Genomic DNA, 14,768 nt, shown 5'->3' on the forward strand with positions numbered 1-14,768 from the left:
CACACACACAGAGCCATGATGGCGACTCAAACCCTGGTTCCAGAGATGTGAGGCAACAGTGCTGACAACTGCATCACCATGCCACACTTGATATTTAAAAAACAAATACAAAAAAGTGACAATGCATAAATCAGCATCAGCTTTGACTGACTACAGAGTTACAATGAATCACACTAGAATGTTCTAACAGTATTTACAAAAACATTGCCAGTACAGTAGTGACTCAGGTTGAAATTGGCAACTTTGAGAAAACAACCTACTTGTAACAGGTGTTACCTGTTGAATGAGGCATTCAAAAGGTATAGTTATATATCAGCATAATCAAACTTTAACCAGCTGAAATAACTCTTACAATTAATTGCATAATCCATTACAGAGGCAGACTGCACCACTCTGGGAATGGGGGGGGATGTGGTAAATTAATTTTATTTGTACAGGCAAAGGTAACACTACAGGAATTAATTTTAGAGAATCACTGTTAGTTTTCAACCTACTTCTCTCAGTAGATTGGTGTTTGAAAGAAAGCGAGAATAGATGTGGAACACTGTGCTTCTGGACTTGAACAGCTGTTAATCCTTTGCTAATATTCATCTCCCACTATCTGACCAGATGGTTCATGGACAAACTCACTCCCTTCCCTTAAAGTCTGAGTTATTTACAACACTGTTTATTCATCTGTATTTCTACAAGCATCCATCCATACATGTTAAAGGCTTTAAATATTGCCTGGATGGGGAGTGTGAAAAAATATAAAAAGGTTTGATGACTAAACAAAAACAGGTCAGCCTTAGTAATTAAGAGGAGCAGGTGGATCTGTACACACAGCCCTTGGGCTTTCATTGTTCACTCGGATTGAAAACATCTTTCGTTTATCTAGATTCTAGAAGCTTCAGGTTGAAGCTGCAAGATTAAAAACAAATTAAATTAACTGACAAGTGCGGTGAAATGGAGAAACAAGATCTAAGAAATCCACAAAAAAAAAAAAAACACAAATGGCAAATTGTATGCGAGTGATTTGATTAATCTGCCAATCTACCTTCAAAAGCACTTGTCCTGATTGGGCTGTGGAGTGTCAATCGGTTAATTTATCATAAAAAATGACACAAAAGGATGATACTGAAAGTCCAAAATGAACTTAACTTTCTGTCCTCATTCTGAACTCATCTCTGATCTTACTTCCTCAAAGGCCACTTCCTGTGTCCTGTGAGATCATGCTGCCTGACACTCCTCTACGAAGCTGTAATCAACACAATGGGGGGGGGGGGGTGTCAGGTACCCTTCTCTGTGCTTGCAGTCCTCTAAAAAAAAAAAAAAAAAAAAAAAAAAGACGGCCAGCGCATGCCTTGATAAACACACCTCGCATCGAGGCAGCCAATCACATAACAGCATACTTCTTTGTATTTAAGGTTTGTCCCATTACACAAATTGCCCTGTCCCTTAAAGAAAATAAATAAAATCTTTTGTGTATTTAGAATAAGAACCTCTCAGTGGATACTGACCTTGCCTTTCCCATGCAAAGGGGCGTCCAGCATTTCCGAAAAGTTAGCATGACGTTACTGACAGGCCTGTGGGTGATATTTCAGACCCACAGGGGAGGGCCATTTGTTTTGAGGAGGATGACAGAATGCTCACCCTGGAGGGGGGGGGGGTCAGGGGGACAAACCATGAGCTGAAATTTCCCTTTCCTACCACCTGAGGTCCACGTCAGCAAGGCTGGAGTTTCCCTGTAATCCAACAGCCATTTAAAAGGAAGCTATGATCCATGTATAATCACTGTCACTCAGCTGGGAGATTTTTTTGGGGGGGGGGGGGGGGGGGGGGCGGCATAAGAGGGGTCACAGTGTGTACATTTGGGCCAACCTTATTAGCCAATGATAAGAAGAATCAGAGTGACATGGGAGGGGAACTCCTGGGGCCAATCAGCTTCCTGCTGGGGGGCAGTGCCCCCACATCAAAAACCTCCACACCCAATGAATAGGACTGAACTTTCCCCCCCACATACAACAGGTTAAGAAATGACACTTTATTGCAAGTAATACAGCAAATGCCCTTAACTGAGGCAATTCTGCATTTCAACATACAGGAACAATAAATATTTGAATACGAAATACTTAATACAACTCATCACACACACATATACAAGACGACTCTTGGGGCCTGGCATAAAAATCAGACTAAGCTGCCACTTTGAATGTACGTCGCTGGCAACAAAATGCACCATTTTTTGAGAGACTTTGCTTACTCCATCGGACAGACAACACTCATAGCCCACAAGAAAAAAAAAAAACACAAACAGGAGAGGTCAAGTCTATTTTTAAAATAAGAGAGAGAAAAAAACAAGTTATGACATACTACTGGTGTTGACACACTTATCTTGGTAGGATGCAGACCAACAGTTGCCATAGTGACAGGATCCCATTTCAGAAACCATGACAGCTCTGTGAAGGAACCGGTCAGGCATCAAACAGTTCCCAAACCACACGGATGATTCGGGATGAACTCGGGGAGGCGGGGTGGAAGGTTAGTGCGGTCCGATCGAGATGCGACTTGCTGAACTTCATCTTCAAGCTGCGTGGTGGTTTTTAGTCCAGCACCTTGGGTGGTCTGCCGTATTCCAGCTTTGTTTGTAAGATCACGCACTTCACTTGTTCACCGTCTCATCAAACCTGTACAGGATATACATTATATGCAACCGTTTAAAAAGACACACACACACACGTATTTTTAAAAACCACCAACCACAAAACAGCAACAAGTACATGCAAGGCAGCTGTTTCTAGCTATACACAGAGCATGCATGTGTTGTGGAGGAAGTGAAACAATCAACAGTTTTCTAGGTGGGGGGGGTGATAAATCTTAGCCTGAGAAGGTAGATCCAGCCCTGTGTACCCCACTTCTGTAGGTATGGGAGGAATGCACTGGCATAGCAAATCAAAGTCACCGTGTGCCGCCTTGACTTTCGATCAGCTCTGCCCCCCCCCCCCCCAAGCCTGAATGAGTGTTCAGGAGAGGGGCAGAGCTGGGGCTCAGTGGTGCAGACACTCACCTGCGGACACAGTCTGGGATCTGCACCTGTGCCATCGGAGAATCTGGGACAGCTCCTTCAGACTGTGCACCAGCCGGATCTTCCGGTTAAACTTCACACTGGGGGTATGCACGTAGGTTACATATTCAGAAGACACTGCCCACCCCCCCCCCCACCCCAAAGCAAGGAACAATTGGAAAAGCAGGGTCAGTCATCCAGAGGCATGTACAAGGGCTGAAAATTGATTGCCTGAGGGCCCATCCCTTATCATCCATGATTGGCTAATAAGGTTCGCCCCTGTCCTCACCTGACAAAAGGTTTAATGATGGTGATCAGGGCCTTGATGTACCAAAGGGGGTGAAACCACCAAGACACTTTTCAGGTTCTTCCTTAGCCTGGTAGAGAGGAAGCATGGTGAACTGGTTAGCCAAGGCATGGGTCTCTTCACTCCTATCTCACTGTACCTGCAGCATTCTCCTCTACACAGGACAGTCAGAAAATTCCACCATCGTCATCACCAACTTGACAGATTCGGTTCAAGACTTCCCCACCAAATCTGTGTTCTCCAGTAACCTCAGAAGTAGTGAGGAGTGGTCCTACTTCAGCAAGGAACGTGACTGCAGGGATGACTTGGGCACCACAAACCACCTTCACCACCATCAGGGGTTGGGCAATTTTATCCAGAAAGAGTTGCTGTGTGCGCAGGTTTTGCTGCAACCCAGTTAGGTCACTAAGAGGGCTGATGGGTGTGAGGACTCTTCAGCCAAAGTTTTAACAGCTGACAAAGGTTACCCAAAAAACCTGCACACACACTCGTCCTTTGTGAATAAGGCTGACCACCCTTCACCTACATCATTTAACAAAGTTTTTTTTTTTTTTCCTAAATCAGGGACAACACAAATTTCAGCTCATCTAACCTAAAGTTCGTTTTTTGAACCCAGTATGAAGACATCACCACTTTTACGGTGGGAAAGCTTTATTAATCATTTAAGGGTGTTTGCACATGGCTTTTGGGAACTGACTAAGAAACGCCTAGCGCAATAAGCTAGAACCCCCTAGACACTGATAGCCATGACTCATCTGCAGAGTCAGGCTTTGGGTGAGTCACAGCAGCGCTGTGGAGGCAACTGATGTCATGATCGCAGAGGCCAAAAGAGGCCAGTGGGTACAGAGTCACACAGCCATCAAACCTGCCTCCATTGAAGTAAGGCACCGGATGACATCAGCCCTGAGGGACACACGAGCAGCCCCACAGAGTCAAGATTATCATGAAAGTTTATAATATACCTTTACAGCATCATGAGCGATGGGAGTATGAACCAGGAATTATTTCCACCTTTGTTGTACAGCACAAGTCAGAATTGTAGAAGGCAGCCATGTCATAGACGGGATGACAGGGCACTGGCTCAGATGCTCAGACGCACACTCACGTACACTCAGACCTCAGGCTTAGTACAGGCTTGTTTTATGAATCACCTCAAAACCTTTTTTTAAACGAAAAACAAAAAGATAAAAATAAAAAACAATGGGAATGCTTTTCATATCCATTCTGTGTGACCCATGGCAGAAAATACTGAAAGGAAAAAGTACAGAACATATATAGAGGACAAAGCCCCTATCCTGAGAGGACTATCAAGCGCTGTACGGTGACAGTCACTCCTAAATAAGCACTCAGTCCGAAAACACCAACTGTGAGGGCGGCTGCGGGAAATACATGCATCTTCCAACTATTTATCCAGTAAAGGGTACAAATGTTGTCCTGCAAACCATCCCTGAAGGCACAAGGCAAGAGATCCTATACAGGAGCAGGAGTAAATACTAAGATGACTGAGCAGCATGTGTCTGAGGAGACCGAAACCTGAATAGCACAAATATAACCACAACTAGAGAAGAGAAGAAAAAAAAAAAATTAAAAAAATGAATGCTTAGAACTTAAAAAGGCTGACTACAGATGAAAGATCAAAGCTTACGAATGTCAATAGGGGGCGATGAAGTCACACACTCATAAGGCATAAATAAAAATTTAACGCTGGACAGCTGATGTCACGTGTGGCCTCTACGGATGGGTGTAGCCTTTTCGGCATTCTCAGGAGGTTTGAGGCTGCCTGCTGATACTGAAACACACCCGGATGGCCACCGCGGGACCAAGTTCCGCGGGTTATCAGAGGAATGCTAAAAAAAATCACCAGCTCGCGTCTCGCAGCAGCTCCATTCATGCATGAAATACTGCGGCATTTCTGTCATATTTCAAAAATGAGAGCTGATAAAGGGAGAACAGGAAGAGACCCTCACAAGCCATTTGCCAACACAATGAATCCCCTATCAAATCATAGACATGGGGGGGGGGGGGGAGAACCAAGTCCTTCAAGCGCCCTCTTGTGGCCCAATTGAATATCGCACCGGCTAGAAAGGCTGTCATCTGCTTCTACGAGAAAGACGTTGGAGCTGAAGTTCTATCAGGGCGTAAATTCACAGACATTTTAGGAACCATTTGCCTTGCGAGTTCGACAGACGCACCTCCTGTCGATGGTGGTGTAGCAACGACGAAGCCACTTGACGTTGGGCATCTTGCTACGCGAGGCCATCCCACAGAGGTACACCATGACATAATTCTCCGAGACCATCAGGTCCAGCGTGCCCACGATGTATCTTCGGCACACAGAGCACGAGTTAGTCTCAATCGGCTTTAGCTCAAGACACACATGGTCACATCAAAGCACCGTTATAAGCTGCAGAAAGCACTTAGTTAATTGAATTTACATGCCATGTAAGCAACTAGGCATATACTCAAGGCGAAACATAGGTTAGCCAACAGCTGTGCATTTACACAACAGGATCACTTCCCCAAACTGGCTGCCCCATCACCTTTCGGAACCTTCATACTAACAAACAATCTGGACTGGTACCTTTTCAGGGGCCCCAGGCAAAGCTCAACCAGGGAACCCCCCCCCCCCCCCCTACCAAGAAAACCGATGACCAAAATCACTTCCTCCATAAAACACAGGCCTGTTCTGTGAAACCGGCCCATCATACAATGGAGGAGAGTATTACATGCAAAAAATGCCCTAAGGACCACTATTCACCTTCAGAACATTGTGAGAATGGAAATGAATGGTGTCCTTTACCTCAAAGTAAACACACTCTGCCAACCGCAAATCACCACACCTCCTGGCCTCAGAGGGGTCATTAGGACACGCCTTGGACACACCCCCGCAGTCCGACGTCCCCGGCGAAACGCAGACACTAACCTGAAAAGGTTGTCCATGACATACTGGTAGTCCTTGGTGGTGTTTTCCGGGAGATAGCAGGCGGAGAAGACGATGATGGCATTCATTCCGTCACCACAGTAACCTGCACTCAGAGAGAGGCTACACTTAAAAGGTGTTTAAGGAGCACCTAACCCTAACCCTGCTCCTTCCTGAAACCTGTGGGAGATCAAGGTTATTAAAGACACTTCAGTGCCTCTTCTATAGACACTTTAGGTTGATTCTTTTTAATCATTTTTTTTTTTTTTTTTAAATCAAACCAAATTCATGTGGTAAAAGTGATTACAAGAACATAAGAGCACCAAGAATATCTCTCTCACACACACACACGCACACACAGAAGGTCCCGTGGACATCCCTGCCAGAGCTGAAATTTCAACCCCATTTCCCAGGAATCATGGAGCTCCGCCCCCACACCTAAGCCTCGTACTCACCGCCATGAGACAGCACCTGTAGGTAGGGCTCCAGCACAGACATATTGACTCTGCACTCCTGGCTGCCTATGCGGAAGTGGCGCCACCTGCAGCCCTGGCTGTCCACCTGGTCCAGTTCCAGGTGGCCCATCTCCGCCTGCTCCACCACAGAGGAGCGCAGCACCCCGCCCCGCACCCGGGATCTTCGTGGCAGGTCATCTGAACACAAGATGGCGCTCACACCCAATACATGGCACATAGTAGCTACTTAGCTACAAGATACCCCCAGAATGCATCTGGTGCCAATGAGAGGGGTGTAAATGCCCAAAGTAAGGCTGGGACGATAATAAATTATAAAAAACGTGTCGACGTGGAATTTTAGTGTCGACGCGTTGTATAAAACTATGTAAATGTTTTGTAACTGCAACGCACCAAGTGATAAGCTAAACATATAGTAAGGGAAAGTATTTTACCCCCTCGGGAGCACGTTAACTATGTCCTTTTAAGAATCACGCAATAAAAGTCTAATAACTGAATTTTACTGTCCACCTGATGATCTCTTCGCCACTCGAGAGCTACAATACTTTATTTATTGAACCTGCGGCATGGTTTTCATTTACAATACAAATTATTCCGCTAATAAGCTGGCTAATTGTTTCACTGCTGGCACCGTTAAAACTACATCAATTATACACTGAATTCCGATATAGTTTTGTCTAATATCGCCGGTGCCGGCAGTGCCACACTATTCTGATTCTGTAAGGCACGCACTGGCCAGTCATAAAGCACTTCTCTCATAGTAATGAGACATCTACCACCCTGCAAAATGGAAATTTTCTGCCCCCCCCCGAGGCAACATATCTGCGTTGCCGGAGCATCTGGAGAAACACAAAAAAGGCTCACATGCGGTCTTCCAAAGTTTGGGAATACTTCAGTCATGACACCTTTTCTGCACCTCTACTATAGCTGACGTTAATTATGCCGTTTCAGCCGTTTTATATTTTACGTTTACTTGTATTCTGTCATGCAAGAGTAAAATTGTTTAGGACTACTCTTACACGCTGTAGCTTAAATCGTTCCTTGCTCACTCTAGTAAGCTTAACTATAAGGTACCTTTGCTAGTGTTTGTTAAAAACATGTTTCTGTAGTTATGAAATCAATGCATGTCAAATTCATGTACTTAAGTAATTAAGTAAAAATTACTGCGCTAATTATTAATTTCAGTCTAACATAGAAATCCTATTGAATCTCTTAAGATTTGTCTTTTTGTTAATAAGGCTGTAATATTTAAGAAATGTTTTAATAAATAGAAATGTTAATGAGAATTTCAGATTTGCGTGTGGTGAATGACTAACTTGAAATTTATTTATAAGCAATTATTTTATCACCATATCAATCGAAAAATTAGTTGTTAGATTAATCATTTAAAGAATAATCGTCTGGGACAGCACTAGCCTCAGGACACCCCTGCATGGACCACAAAAGACAAGGAGGGGCCATGGGGGGGGGGGGGGGGGGGGAGTGCAAAAAGTCATTTCCATTTGTGTTTACTTTTCGTTTTAAAAAACGTGGATATGATTCAGGTTTTTACAACCAGGACAGCAATAAGAAAATTACTACAGTGTATTTTCATGGCAAAAAGAACTTTGAAGTAGATCTTACAAAATGTTGTTAAAAACATCCAATTCATGAATGACAGAATAAATTCAGAATGGAAGACTGACAAATTCGTAAGCAGAGTCGCAGTCATGCCTTGGCTACCGCAATTTTCACTTAACAGACCAGTGGTTTGATGACCTGGCCATAGGAACAGAACTTCCTCACTAAACGAGGAGTGACTATATTAATAATATTTATCAGTACACTTCAAAAAGTAATTTTTCATAATGATGTTTCTGAAGTCCCCTCAACCCAAGTTCTGTAATCCATGCACCCTCCCACTCCAGCTCGGCCACGCCCCCTCACCCTCCCACTCCAGCTCAGTCACGCCCCCTCACCCTCCCACTCCAGCTCAGTCACGCCCCCTCACCCTCCCACTCCAGCTCAGTCACGCCCCCTCACCCTCCCACTCCAGCTCGGCCACGCTCCCTTGAAAGTTGCTGGACTCGCTGTCGGACGGAGTGTCCATGGCATCCAGGTTGAAGTCCAGCTCGCCGTCATCGTCGTCGTCGTCATCCTCTGGGGAGGGCGAGAGGGCGGCCGAGGCGAACTCGTCGGACATGATGGAGTCACTGCGGTCCAGCGTGAGACTGAGGGTGGGAGCCACCAGCCGCCTCTTCCTCGCGTGACCCCCTGACAGAGCCAAGCTTGTAGGCTTAGCTGCAGCCAGAGGGGGATTGACAGGATGGTTATAAACTGCAGCCCCCTAATCTATAACCATTACAATATAGATGCATAACACCAAAAGACTCAGCGCCCCAACACAACCTGCAATAAACCCATATTTACACATACAGCAGGGCATCATGTCAAAAACAGCCCATTATTTGTCGAGAAGTCGGCTAGATGCAAGTGCAGCTAGGCTGTTTCTCCAATAAATGCTCAGGTATGAGTGCAAGCAGGACTGTAGCAGGAGCTACACAGTGACTTCTAACAAACAAGAACCTAACAAGACAATCAGAACATTCAGGGAATGCAAAAAGGCAACAGTCATATGTAGCAAACATCACTGACCACCCATGGAGGGAGAGACTACAGGCTCATGTAAACAACCCCCCCAAAGTAGTATTACAACAGCAGTAATTTTCTATACACTCGCACAAGACCTAAACAAGGCTCATCATCAAGGGGGGAATCCTTCTGAGAATCAGGCTGACATTTAGTAAGGATTTACATAGGGCAGGTGATAATGAGGACAGTGCAAACTCTCCCGGTCTCATTCACCTGGCCTCTCCCCACCTCCTGAATGATCCAACGGTCCACTTCCTGGGCTCTGTACATCCTCTGGAAGTGGCCTGCAACAGGTTTCCATTTGTTAAATTTTTACTCAGCAATTAACTACAACATACCTATTGGAAGTAGATCATAACTACCCAAAATTATTTTTTTAGTTTTATATAAATCTATTTTGAGTGTGTACAGGGAGCCCAAAGATGCCCTAATCACAAGAACTCCGACCTGGGGAGGTCTTCATCCTGCCATTCCTCTCTCAGCTCCATGTCCTGGATGTTATGACGCACCTTTGAAACTTCCGGACCGCTGGGAGACAAACGGAGACCCGATTAATGCTGTTTATTCATCTTCCCAAGTAATTAGCCCAAACGATAAAAAAAAAAACCTTCAAAATTGTTTCCAAGGATTATTCTTAATATATCCTAGAATTTCGCAGTAAAATGAAAGCGTTTAAAAGATCATTGTTTTAACAGTAGTTTTCTTTACATATGTCTTGAGGGGAAAACACAGGAGTCGTTTTTTTTGCATTAAATTGCTACTTGTTTTTCGTTTCTTTTGTGTGTGTGCTTCGTGGACGCACGGACTATATGACTGGTTGAGATGTATAGCATCAAAAAAAAAAGCACACAAACGTAAAAACATCAGCGCGCATACCTTCGGCGTCTGTACGTGCGTGGATTTGTACTCCAACAATTTACGATTCGAAAAGTTCTCGTCTTCACATGAACGCGTCCGCAGACGGGACGAAGTCAGCCAATGGGAGCACTGCTTCAGTGCGGAGTCAGCCAATGAGAGCCTCGCGTCCGCGCCCACGCATCAGACACACCTGAGACTCAAGGTGTGCTGGATTTTCTTATAGCGCCGCATCCCTGTCGTCATGGTGACGCGATCAGGGCGGCCGCGCCTGTATTTACAATGTGCGTTGATTTAACCCCACTGGTGTGTTCACCTCCTCTGGCAAGCAAACATGAGTCAAGTAGCAAATGTTGATTTTTCCCCCTTATTTACTCCATGTTTTATTCAACGCATAGTGGAAGGCCTTTAATGTGCGTTGCAGAATTGTAACTTTATGTAACTCAAGTTAGTAAAATTAATTAAAGGAATGGAAAACATTTCAATCTAATTTCCGCTTTGCATTTCTGCAGTTCATTGACACGCACAATACCGGCCAATTCTCAATATATTCTCATTGTTGGAATGTGAATTAGAAAAGATGGCTGATATAGGAATCATTTTAAAACAATGCTTCAACATTATATGAGTTGGAACTCAGCTTGATCATAATCTCACAATTTCCTTTGGGGTCCAAACCTCAGACCGGAGCAAACTACCGAGACTGCAAACAGGGAGTTACGGAATCGATCCTATCACCCTCTGGTGTACTTCACAGAACAGGATTTAATTTCTGTGATGTTTTCTAACATTTTTTTCCTCACATATATAAGGGCAGTAATATGTTAATCCAGCCAAAATATAAAGAAGGGTTTTGTTGTGTAAACGATGCACATAGGTAAAAATGTTTTATGGACTTGTTTGGGGGTGTTCCCACGCCAAAAAGATCTCCCAGTCACCCACTCAAAAATCTACTTTACCAACGTGAGATAAGAGAATAAGCAGAGGTGGACATTTCAGGTCCAGAAAGTAAAAAATCCAAACCAGGATTTTGTTTCAACCAATCAGTTGAACATAAAGAGTCACAGTCACAGAGTACTCAGCTGGCTGGTTGAAACAAAATCCTGGTTTGGATTTTTACTTTCTGGACCTAAAATGACCACTCTGAGAATAAGAGGACATCTTTATCGGACACATTAATGCACATTACGTTTCTGGAGAAAAATGTAACATCGGACTAATGAATTCTCTACTCTCATAAATCTTCTGTTGTACCTGACCCTGCCTGAAGACTGAAAGGTATGATTTTACTCATTATACAACAATATAACATTTCCTAAAACAGAGTTCTGTAACTTCACTGAGTTCATCTTAAAGCAGCAGTTTGATTCCTGTGATGGCAAGCGGCATAGCTTTGAGACAGGTGAGGTGTTTGTGTCAGCATCCTTAAGGCATACGTCATGTCACCTGCTTCCGGTAGCCCCGTGTGCTGTTACTGTCCCCTTAGGAAATGAAAATCATTATGGCGGTTCTTGCTATTGTGAGACCGCTATGCTGAGTCTGTATGGTAAGAGCCTGAAAATCCAGTTTGACTTTTCATGCCACACTACTTCCCCATCCCACCCAAGTATTTGTTACACAGAAGTCTTCCGGCATAAAGTCTATAAAGGTATAAAGACACTAATGTTATCTTGCTTAATTGCCGTTGCTGTAATAAAACTGCCACCTGTTAATGGGGCGATGAAGTCATGCTTATATGTGAAGTGGTCCGATTAACTGATTCTTTATCGGATTAACATTGCTAAAGAAGAGGACGGTAAATACGTGATTTTAAATTTAGCATCCAGTCTGCAGAGTAAAAGCACTTGAACTGACTATGTAACTTAGAATTCCCTACAAATGCTGTACAACTGCTTCTTTCAGTAGAGGAACTAGTATTTACTCAGATGTACATATTTATGTCGTTTGTGGTCAGCATTAAAAGGCCTTTCAATGTATATGACAGCATCCGACATTTCATGCCCACTTTGGGTGTAATTAGCCTATAATTAGGCATTTAGTTCTTAGTATATGCTGGGGTAAATGTGAAAATGTAAAGTAGAACTTAGCAAAGCAACTGGGATTAGGGGAGTTTGTCACTATGGTGTTTGAACAAGTATCACCTAACACACAAGGGTGTTATCTGAGACAGCGGTTCATAATGGAGTCAGATGGTTTCTTCTTCCCTGTCTGCATGGATATCCGACTGGAATTTATAGCTTAATGTGTCTATTCAGTGCAGGCATGAGAAAATTTTCAAAGCCGGCCGCAGAGTTTAGCAGACACACAGAAACCTGACATTGTTACCTGTTCATCGTTGTTGACACCAAAAAAATGTATTTCTCTGAAGTATTATAACCACCCTGACGACTGACTCCAAAACTATAGTCACCAGCTTACTCAGATGAAGGAGAATCACTTTGTGATGCTGCATAGGTTGGTTCTGACTTACCCATCAAGGAAGTGTTGGTTCCTCTTATCTGTGTATGTTCCCATTGCCTTGGGTCGGTAACGGAGATCAGACGTATCCCCTGATGATGGTACACATTGGGAAATGTGGTATTTTCGCTTCGGACAGGACTGGCTACTCACACCTGCCTGTTTCTGTTTTTCTCAAGGCCTTGAACCTAATTCCCTTACAGCCTCCCCGCAGGTTCTTACGGGGGCACCTGCCACGACAGATCTCTATTGGTTTGACTCACCTGAGCAGTCTCCCTCCCCAAGAAAAACAACTCAGTCCGAATCTGTTAGTAGGTATCCCCATGGTCCTAAAGTCTGCTCATTCATGTAATAAGAATCACACTAAGAGAAAGGTTATCTTTAGCAAGAAATTATGTCATTGAAAGACTCATTTGATGAAGCCACTATGTGGAATAATGTAAACATTTGTTTCACTGTAAATGGCCAATGGTGTATACAGTTCGGCAGTGAAATTCAGACAAGAAGTTTACTTACAAAATTAATAAGGATGAAGTTCAAATGACACTTCAGTCTGATTTTCCATCCACCCATCCTCTGTAACCGCTTATCCTATTCAGGGTTGTGGGGGCCCAGAGCCTATGCCGGAGGCTATGGGCGCACGGCAGGGAACAACCCAGGATGGGCCACCAACCCCCCCCCCCCCCCCCATCAAGCGTACAGTAAGTGACTGGAATATGTGTGATGTGGAAGAAGAGCTAAATCCACCTAACACTGATATTTCAGGACATCTAAAAACCCTGAGAAATGGTATGTTGGAGCCAGGAGTGTGGATTCAGAGAGAGATAATTTTGTAAGGGAGAGTCTACAAAACTCTGTTAAAATGCTTGTCTGTAGCAAGTCATCAAGTTGAGTTGTATACCTGGTCAATCAACCATGCGAGGGGTGACTGACTGAGTGACGCATCTGCCCTCAACCAGTATCACGTCAGCATACCAGAATAACGCGTGAATCAATTCACCAAAACTCACAGTTACTTCTGTAAAGTTGTCGTCTTCCTTGTTGTTCTGACCACTGGTATCTCACAAGAAATAAACACCCAGTGACCTCCCCACCTCCCCACTGAGGAGTGTCAAAGAGCAGTTCATAACCAAACAACAAGCATAATGACATTAAAGTGGAACGTCACACAAATCCCACATGTTCCTAATCCCGTAACACTATAAATAGACCTTTCTCTTGCAATGCTTGATCTAAAAAATTACCTGTGTAAAACGGCATTATCAAATATTCTTTATAAATAATAATAAAACCAAATAACTTTTGATAAAAAAATACCAATCTTCTATTAATCTATGCTAGCTGCCTAAGCTATATCCTGAACTTATTAGGACTTAATTTAACTAAGACACTTGATAATTAAGCACTGTATAATTAGGCAACACACACACACTGTTACTTTCTAATCTGATACATTTCTTGTGTCTGATGAAGCCATTGCCTTAAGTAATTTGTGCGTTTTCTCACTGTAAATAAAACTCTCTTCTGGAAGGGTTACGACTTCTCTAAGTATCCCTCTTTCTTGGTTATGAACCCTGAGCCTGTCCGTAACTCATGTACACCCAGAGCAGGAAAAAGTCAGCGATTCAACAGGAACAGTTCAGCATTACAGATGCTCACTTGCACCATCTCAAATTAGACTCCATTCTGGTTCTGCAGAATCTTCTTTATTGACCTGTGAGAGCTGTTTCCATGGTCATATATCCCGGAACGGATACCTCAAGCCTAAAGGAAAGCGGTCTCCACCAGGGTTAATAAAGCAGAGGGATCTATTTCAATTTATATAATATTGCAAATGAAGCAGGGAGGTCCACAAATATGATACAATATGTTATAGATGATACATAGTTGTCAAATCAGATCAGTTGTCAAAGATTGTGGGTTTTCCAAAAGCCTGGCTGAATATGTTTGCCAGTATGCTTTCTGGCATTACTTGTATCAAGCAACGAAGAATACAGGAGACAAGTCGGTTGACCTTTTGGACCCTGGGGAGCAGAGCTGGACTGCGCTGCAGAGGTGACTCACCTACGGTCTCATATATCA

General features: G+C 43.7%; 1 pseudogene; it reads right to left on the reverse strand.

Annotated features, from left to right (window-relative positions):
* Positions 1-2,008: 2,008 nt before the first annotated feature.
* Positions 2,009-12,953, reverse strand: LOC125719527 (BCL2/adenovirus E1B 19 kDa protein-interacting protein 2-like; annotated as a pseudogene).
* Between the last annotated feature and the right edge of the window lie 1,815 nt (positions 12,954-14,768).

This window comes from Brienomyrus brachyistius, chromosome 23 (genome assembly GCF_023856365.1).
Source record: "Brienomyrus brachyistius isolate T26 chromosome 23, BBRACH_0.4, whole genome shotgun sequence".
Lineage (NCBI taxonomy): Eukaryota > Metazoa > Chordata > Actinopteri > Osteoglossiformes > Mormyridae > Brienomyrus > Brienomyrus brachyistius.